General features: G+C 39.8%; 1 long non-coding RNA gene across 2 annotated transcripts; it reads left to right on the top strand.

Moving 5' to 3' along the window:
* Nucleotides 1–1,910: 1,910 nt before the first annotated feature.
* On the top strand, nucleotides 1,911–6,226 carry LOC306704625. Of its 2 annotated transcripts, none has more exons than XR_013767315.1 (3): nucleotides 1,911–2,021; nucleotides 3,438–3,657; nucleotides 4,421–6,226. It is a non-coding gene; the product is annotated as an uncharacterized lncRNA (long non-coding RNA). The 2 variants fall into 2 exon arrangements; XR_013767316.1 differs by having other exon boundaries at nucleotides 3,438–3,557.
* The last annotated feature ends 3,368 nt before the right edge of the window (nucleotides 6,227–9,594 follow it).

Genomic DNA, 9,594 nt, shown 5'->3' on the forward strand with positions numbered 1-9,594 from the left:
CCAGATGTGTGTGCGTGAACTCAGCTCAGTGTAAACTCTTGCGCTCCCTCCCTCCACAGGCCCGCTCTGTCTGCACAGAGGGTTCATGAAAACAATCCTAGAAAGAGATAAAGAGGCGCCGGACCAAATAGAAACATATCACTCCAATTTCATTCCAAACATTTCCCGAACATGGATCGTGTGTTCTGCCAAAAGCTCATCTTGACTCGGCTGAAGGGATGAGAGAGCGCCACATGACGAGGATGAGGATGTTTATCATCATCGTAAAAAACATACAACGAAATGAAGTTGGCGACTCATCAGTCAGTACAGCAGCAACAGTTAAAAAGTGTATAAAAAACATTAAGACGAGACGATTTAAAGCGAGACATTAAATAAATAAACAAGATAAAACAAGATAAAACACGATAAAACAAGATAAAACACAGGCATCAATGGCTTCAAAGTGAAAAAGGTGCTTTGTTAAAGTGTCGTGTTATTGTCTATTTAACAAACCGAGAGAGCCGAGCCGCCATCACAGACGTGCTTTGTTCAACCGACTGGTTTGATTGGTGGAAGTTAGACTATAAACTGTGAGAACTAATCCTTTGGACTTGTTGTATGTCGCCGTGTGCTCATTAAAACACTTCCTGCTGGTTTGCTACTCAAAGAACTCCGTCTCTTCTCTTCAATTCAGCCACAACGTAACGGGAGTTAACAGTTACTGCAGCTACAGACAACAAACTAAACAGATGAATAAATCATTTTTAATAAATCATTTTCTATTACACACAGCTGGACCCCTTCAATACGTATTTAATATTGAACATCAGAAGGGTTTGACTCCACACCTCATGTGTTGTTGTTTGTTTTATTTCCTGTACTCTTTATGTGATCTTATCAGATATTTGTGATAGAACGCATATCACTCTGTGTGTGTTGTGTGGTCACGATGACCTCATACTTTAACCAACCGACTCTAATCGCTTCACCTTTGAGTCCAGGTCTGAAGATGAATGATCGTAGTATTTCACTCTCCTGAAAACAAGCGGAATAAACAACAATCACAACGTCTGTGTGAGACGTCACAGTTTACAGGTTTCTAGTGATATCCACTCCTGAGATACTTGTACCTTACTAGAGTATAGTAGTACTTCATACTTCAACCTCCACTATATATTAGAAGTTGTACTCTACATTAATTTAGTAACAAAGATTACTAACACATCACATAATAAATGAATAACTTATGATGTATTATTATAGGCGAGTATATAAAGTAATTCAAATGAGCTCCATCTTTACCAGCTGCAACATTAATCAGTATAAACAAGTATTAAAGAGTAATACTTCTTCAGTACGGTTTCATTAGCTCAGAACTTTTTTCTTATTATAAATATTGTTTTTTTTTGGAGGACATGCATCCCAAGACTGCAGTATTATGAGTCATATCTGAAGATTGTGTTGACTGAGTCGTGCCTGTAGTTTTTTGTATTCAGTATAAACAATGTTTAAAGTTAGTCCTACCATGTGGAGGTCGTAGCGGGTCTTCGGGGTTCTTAATACCTGTAAATATCTCAGTAACCGAAAGAAGAAAACAGAAAAACGAATAAATGCAATTTAACTGCAAGACACATACAGGGTGCAGTACCGCTGTTAGCCAGAGCATGGGGGTCTAAGGGACAAGGGCGCTGTTTCAATATTTTGATAAATTACACCCATGAGAGAAACAGGTTTAAACCATGAGAATGAAAACATGTTATTAAACAGGTGTAAATGACTCTGAAGAGGTTCTGTTAGTAAGCCTACCTAAGATAATCACTTCCTATCAGCTTTTATATTGTAAGTGCCTTTTTACGTTCCGGGGCCTTTATTTTGAAGTCCTTCTGGCGTAACCGGAAGCAGATACAAATCTCGTCAGAGAGCAGTAACTTGACTTCGCATAAGAAAGTAAGATAATTGACGGTGTAAGGAAAAGAAAAGTGTTCGTAAGATATTCCTCCTTTATTAACGGCTAAGCTCTTAGCTGGGACGGGAACAAGGTAATGTGTGTTTATTGTGCTTTATGACCATGTTTAGTGACATTTTATCTTAATTAACCTTATGTAAGATGTCAGTCTTTGCATGTGTTGTTGAGAAATGTTTGATTAATGCCCACGTGTAACGTTATATTTGAATGTAATTTAATAAATGTTTATACTCGTAAGAGCTTATTCATGTTTTATCTGTGTCGTAGCTCTCACGGTGTTTTTTGGAAATTGGTGTCGATGTAAATATGTAAAAATAAAAAAAAAGCAATATGTGTTTCCGCCCGGTTTCGAACCGGGGACCTTTCGCGTGTGAGGCGAACGTGATAACCACTACACTACGGAAACGCTGTGGGTGATGCGTTCAGGAACCGTATATAAAACAGACACACTGTTCAGACACCGTTAACACGTATGCACGCAGACAGCATCTAATATAGTTTATATAAACCATACTGCGTGATATTTAATACGTTTCCCTTGCACATGCGCTCTATTGTAAACTCCTGTATTGCACTCTTAAATATGTTAAGAAAAATAAAAAGGGCTTGCGAGGCGTTAAGGGAACATCTGTAAATTGGGGCTACAGAAAATAATCTTGGTTACATGCTGAATGTACTTAATACAGTTTAAAAAAAAATGTTCAGTTTGCCAATGTACTCAACGATGGTGTTAAATACTGGGTAGTGTATCAATACATGCCACTGGAGAACAACATGACAACTGACGATTTATTTTAGTTCGTTGCTTTTTCGCCTTAATTATATCTTGGTAAGCAAAAACTGTTTCCGCCCGGTCTCGAACCGGGGACCTTTCGCGTGTTAGGCGAACGTGATAACCACTACACTACGGAAACTCGGTGGAGAGTTGCGTTCAGGGACACAAGAGATATCGTGAACGGAGGACAGACAGTCACAGCTCTGTTGAGCCGTGTGTTCCTTTAGATCTCAGTAGTAATGACTTCATGAACATCTTCAATGATAAGATTATAACCATGTACCGCAGTCCTTCAAAGTAGATGTAATTAATCCTATTCTTAAGACCCGTCTCACGGTTTCAGCAGCAGAGCTTAACTCTCTTAACGTTCTCCATTCATTCTCTATGGTAGTTCTCAGCACTATGGATGTAATACTATTTTAGGCCACATACAGGATGTTGGCGGCGCTGTTTCTCACTAAAAGAGACCTCGTTTTTACGTCTTTGTTTTACTCTCTTCAATAACATGAAAATACATTTAAAAAAAAGAGTGAAAATGAAATAAAAATAAAAACAGGGAGTGGTTTTACAAATCTACATTTTGAGATATATTGATAATATAACGACTTTTAGTTTTATCTGCACAATTTAATACAAAGATAAATAATATGCTAAAAGATCATTTATATAAATGATGAGATGTTTTCAGCTGTGAATGTATTTCCTATGTTTAAGGGACTGCTGTGCTGCCTTCAGGGTCCTGCACCCTGGGGCTCAGGAGCAGCTTTAGTGGGACTGCTGGAGGACCTCAGAGGACCTCTGGAGAACAAGCCTGAGCACACACTCATGGAGAGGGTGAGGAACAACTACACCCTGCCCTGTCTTCACAGTTGTCCTAACCTTCAGATAGCTTCGTCCGGCGTTGGAAGGCCGAGAGTGATCACTGGCACCAGCGGTCAGTACTACATTTTATCTTCACGACTCTCCTGCAAGAGTTGTAGGAAGCACTGGCATGCTGACAAGCCCCAATTCAATTTCTCTTTCAATTTCTCTTTATTTGATATGGACATCACAGTAGCATTAGAATTGTAACATACATTTATGCACAAAGCCCAGATGCACTGTGTTAAGTGTTTGTAGCAAAATGCTAATTTACAACACCTGTCCACAGGAGGCTTTTTTTCTTTTTAAAAAGAAGTTTTAAAATGGAAATAAAAAAGTTAAAATAGAAAATAGGAACAGAGAAAGAAAATATATCCACAGATACATACACAAATACAAATACAGATTCATACACAAAGTGCAAGTGTGGTTACAGGGGTGTTAGGTGTGAGAACAATGTTGTTTATCCTTTAGCCACGATTTAATACCACTATTAAAAACATTAAAATTTTGGATGATCCTGATCCAGTGATGCTGCAGTCAGAGTGAGATCGGCCCCTTTATCTCATGTATGAGGGTCTGAGAAGACCAGATACCAGTGGAGGGACCGGTATGAAGAACTGGTTTCTATTGACTTGGACATGATATAGTTTTGTTTATTGTTCAGTTATTGGTGTAATCTGACTCTTCGTGTTCGTAGTCCAAACAACAAAAAACACAAATAGATGGAAAACTTCAGTCTTAATATATTTTGCAGTATGAAGATAACTAACCTGAAGTTGTACAAAATAAATGATGAGATGTTTTCAGCTGTGAATGTATTTTCTATCTTTTAGGGACTTCTGTGCTGCCTTCAAGGTCCTGCACCCTGGAGCTCTGGAGCACGTTTTGTGGGACTGCTGGAGGACCTCAGAGGAGACCTCTGGAAACCTGCCAACACCAAGCAGCACACGAGAGAGCTCTGCAGGACAAAGGTGCCACAGCCCAGAGAGCTGCTGCAGAGAGTAGGAGATGTACTACACCACTTCTACCTGGCAGAAGATGCCAACGACCTGCTCCTCTTCAAGGCCTCCATGTTGTAAATATGGAGGATTCAGCGGGTCCACATCTTTAGAGGCTGCCTGAGCGACCCTGAGGTGGGGGAGGGAACCCTCTCTAGGTACGGTGGAACCCTTCAGCTGAATCACAACAAGGGCGAGGGAGCTGCTGAACCTATTTGGATCCCTGTGAGAGGCACTTCTCAGCAGGAGGGCTTCCACTTTCACCAAGCACAGTGGGTGACAGGGAACCGGGTGTCCTGTGAACTATTCCAGGCCCAGACCATGACAGGGGGGGCTCGCTGGAACGTTCAGAGGCTTGTTGACCTGAAGCTGCCTGGTGTGGAGCTGCCAGCCGTGTTCGACCCCTTGTTGGTAGCAGAGCGGAACATTTTGTCTCTGCAGATAACCAACAGAGACACGGGGGAGAGGTTTGGACTTCACTATGTGGAGCCTGGCTGTCGTCCTGTCGTCTTCCTCTCCTCGGGCCACTCGCACCGGACCTATCAAGACAGGAGGTACAGTCCAGGTCCTGGACCACGGCCGGTGGACAGAGGCCACGAGAGCTGCCATCGACGGGCTTCTGGGGAAGCACCACCGAGCTCCACGCACGCTGAAGACTACGCTGCCATGGTCCAGAGGGCGTGAACTGACCCCAATAGTCTATTTCACCCGACCACATGCCAACATATCTCCAGATATGTCAAACATCTGGCCCAATTAAAGAACACCAGCTCCTCCCTCAACACCAGCCCACAGAAGGTCTTGGAGACGCAGCAGCTGTGGCAGAGTTTGACCACCGACAACCCTCAACCTGTGGCTCCTCCCCCACCTGTGGCTCCTCCTCAGGAGGAGGAAGTGTTTAGCCTGCAGTCAGCCCAAGTCACGGCACCCTGGAGACGGTTCCTCGGTTCACTTCTTCTTCTAGAGTCCGACAGTGAAGTACTTTCACTGCTCCACAAAAGTCTTGAAGACAAACGCAGGTGAAGGCCTCAAAGAGCCCCGCATGTCCTCTGAGGACTTTGCAGCGTCTCCGTTCTTTGAGCTGAAGGCCTTCAGCAGAGGGGGGCTGAGTGGAGGAAGGAGAGGACCAGGGCACGGTGGAGGAGAAGACTTCATCCAGTCTGACTCCTATGAAGCTGAGAGAGGAAGAAGCCCAACAGCCTCCTTCATCCTCCCACATGACCAGAGGAGGAGGAAGTATTCAGATGTGCTATTTTAAAAACAGCTACAAACTCATTTGAGCTCCGTGTGGCCTCCTGCTGTGACTCACTGTTTAGAACTAAAGTCTGTTCTTTGTGTTTTATTGTTGTTTCATCGTCTTAACATCTTGATCTTGTGAAGCACTTGGTGATGTTGTTTTATGAAAGATGATTTATTAAATAAACTATACTTTAGTAAAAGTACTGATATATATATTCTATTAGATTATTAATGTAAAAATAGGATTTTACTGTTTGATGTTTTGAGATATTTTATTAATTAAAACTAACTAATAATAATTTCTTAAAAATGTACTTTTGACATTTTGTCTCCATATTCTCGTATATTTTTGATTATATTCTCTCTTTGTTTTACGTAACTATTATTTATTTATTTATAATAAATCTCTGGAATCAATAAATGTTTCTTTTAATCTAACTCATTATGGATTAAAGATGATTATTAACGTTTATTGATCGATTGGTTTTTAAAATAGTGAAAATAAAGAGAAACGTCGTCACAATGTTCGTCTACTAAACCCTAAAAAACATTAATACATTATTAATAAATTAATATTAAAACATGTTTTTGTAGGAAAATCGACTTCAAATCATCATCTTCCATCAAAATAGTTTCAGATATTAGTTTCTGTAAATGATAAATTGATTAATATTTTCAGCTGTACTTGTATTAACTGATAGAGATTAATTCATGACTCAACATATTTTATAAACTGAAAAGATATATATATATATATATATATATATATATATATATATATTTATGACTATACAAGTCTGTAAAGTAACTAAAGATGTCAGATGAATGGAGTGGAAGTAGAAAGCAGCATGAAGTAAAGTACCTCAGATTTGTCCAGTACTAGTAAAAGTACTGCATTACATGCCGACACGTCTCCAGATGTGTAAAGTTTAATAAGACTCAGCAGCTGTTTGTCCTCAAGACGTTTAGTCTCTGATCAACTCTTCTTCTCTTTCCTGTTGACTCTCTGAAAACCAGACCGTCTCTTTCTGACCTCTGACCTCACGCTGCCAGTCGTCATCAACGGCGCCCGACTTCCTGTAGGACGTCTCAGGATCCACGGAGAGAAACACAGAACCTTCTCTGGTCTCTCAGAGCAGCTGTAGACATCATCACTTCCTCTCTGTCTGTCAGTGAACACACCACATGTTCCAGTTTAGAACCCAGGAGCTGCTGATGCTTCATTCTAGAGCTCACAACTGTTCAACACACACACGAAAATTTTACTCTGGCAAAATACCAAAAATGGTAAATAAACTCTAAAGAAAGTGGATTAAAAAAACTAACCTAAAGTACTAATTAAACTACAAAAGATTTTTTGTGATTTCGAAGCAAAGACGTGAAATTAATTTAAAAAACGTTTACTTGAGCGGGAAACTGTCGTGACGCTGTGACGCGACAGCCAATCAACGATGAGCGTCTCCTCCTGACGTCACTGATGAAACAGAAATGGAGGAGAAAGTATTTCATGATAGTTTTATGATAGTACTTCATATTTATACACAGACCGGACGTTACTACGTGTACACATGTATAGTTATATGAATACACCATAAATGATCTACGGTACATAAACAATTACGTAACTGCTCTATTTATGCATAGATAGCATTATTTTGACTGTTGATGCTACAACGTTAGCATGTAGCCTAGCACTGATCGATCCGACTCAGTTCAGAAAACAAGCGTTTTAAGAGTGTATTTCTTGTATTCTTGCGGACAGACGTGACTACGCATTCATTCAGACTTATTACTAATAAACATGTTATTTCGGCTTCTTTTTTATCCGTTTGAGGCAACAGTTTAGTCCAATATACTCCATTTAATAAGATACTAGAACCAGATTAACGGAGAGTGAAGTTAGCTACAAACACACAACATGCTAATGCTAACGTTAGCGTCCTCTCAGAGTAAAGCTAGCTTTAAGGGTTCTAGTCAGAGAGGCTCAATGTCAGCTCTTACCGATCACCGGAAACAAACCGGTGGGTTGGTGAAGTTTACGGTTTCTCACGAGCTGCTGCAACGGGCCGCCGGTTAACGGTAACACACAGGGACACGCCCCCTTAAGGCTTCTTCTTCTTCTTTAAATTTGATTGGCGGGTCGCAACCAACTTGAATAGGTGCCTACCGCCACCTTCTGCTCCAGAGTGTGGATCAGAAAATAGACGTACAATCTCTACACCAAAACAAAACAAAACAAAATAGTAATAAAAGTAAACAAAATTAAATTAAAAAAGCATTAAAAAAAAACCACTCTAACCAGCGCCCTTGTACCTTATCCCTGGATTTCAATCAGACCCTGTAAAACCCGTGTTCCTTAAGAAAGCTAACAGAACCCTAACCTGTGCTCAGTACTCCTTTCAGTGAGCATTCACCATCTCCACTGTGTGAACTAGACTATCAGCTGTTCTTCTGTTGATTCTAATTCCTTTAGCTGGTGTTGCCGCCCCATATCCTGTCTCTCCTGTCTCAGGTTTCTAAGCACCGTCTACCTTATCTTTATAAAATAAATTAAAAACCCTCATTTAGAAAATTAAGATACACTTATGAAATAAGAAAAACACAATTATTAATAAGAATAATCTTTAGTTGTGAAAATAAGCAAAATCCTTAATTACATAATATTGTAAAATCCTAATGAAAAAGGAAATTTCGTGAATTACAAAATAAAGTGAAACGCTCATGATTTAAGCAAAATACTTTATTACATTTGTTTTTATTCCTTAATTACAAAACTAAGTCAATTTATGAAGTACAACAATTTGTTATATTCTTATGAAATGAGCAAAATCCTGAACTATGAAAAAATGTAAATACCTTGATTGCAACATTAATGAAGTACAACAATAAGCGACATTCTAATGAAATAAGTAAAATCCTTCATTACAAAACAAAGCAAAATGCAAATGATTTAAGTAAAACACTAATTATAAAAAACAAGCAAAATCCTTCATTACAAAATGAACGACAATGATTAAGAACAACAATGAGCAAAATAGTAAAAACTTCTGAATCTGAAATAAATGAGTTTTAGGGGCTGATCACAGCGGGACGTTGTTCATATTTGTATTATTCTGATTATCTTTGAGATAAATGTTGCTCACTACAATAAAAGAGTCATGTGAACCACAAGGAGCTAAAGTGAAGTCATGAAGCTCATTCTATGTTTTAAAGGACAAACAGCAGATTGTGAACATTGAGTCTCGTTCTGCAGAATGTAGAAGATATGTCAATGTTTCATGTTTATTCTAATACCTCACATTAACATTGTTCCTCATAGTCTTTGCTTCCTGCTTGGACTCTGGTAAACCTGATCTCAAGTCTACTTTTAAATGAAACTTTATATCTGTGAGGTGATTTTAAACATTCACGTCTTCAGCAGGAACCAATGGGCTTGGAGCTGAGAGCCACAGACAGGAAGTCAGAACGTGTGGAGAGACCAACACATTGTTGAGAGTCAGACAGACAGCCCATAATAATGTGATATCATATTCAGCCTTCTGGTTTAAGGGAACATGCGTATCAAAGGGAGCTGGTGGTGGTTGTGTGGTAGAAATCATCTGGATGTGAGATGAGCTCCTTGGAGGAGCTACTCTGCTCCCTGAGCTCCTTCTTCTTCTTCTTCTTCTTCTTCTTCTTCTTCTTCTTCTTCTTCAGCTGCAGGAACACCCAGGTTATAACGAACCAGCTCAGCGTTCTTCTGTCTGCACGGCATCCGCCCCTTGTTTTCC

This window comes from Pholis gunnellus (genome assembly GCF_910591455.1).
Source record: "Pholis gunnellus genome assembly, chromosome: 13".
Lineage (NCBI taxonomy): Eukaryota > Metazoa > Chordata > Actinopteri > Perciformes > Pholidae > Pholis > Pholis gunnellus.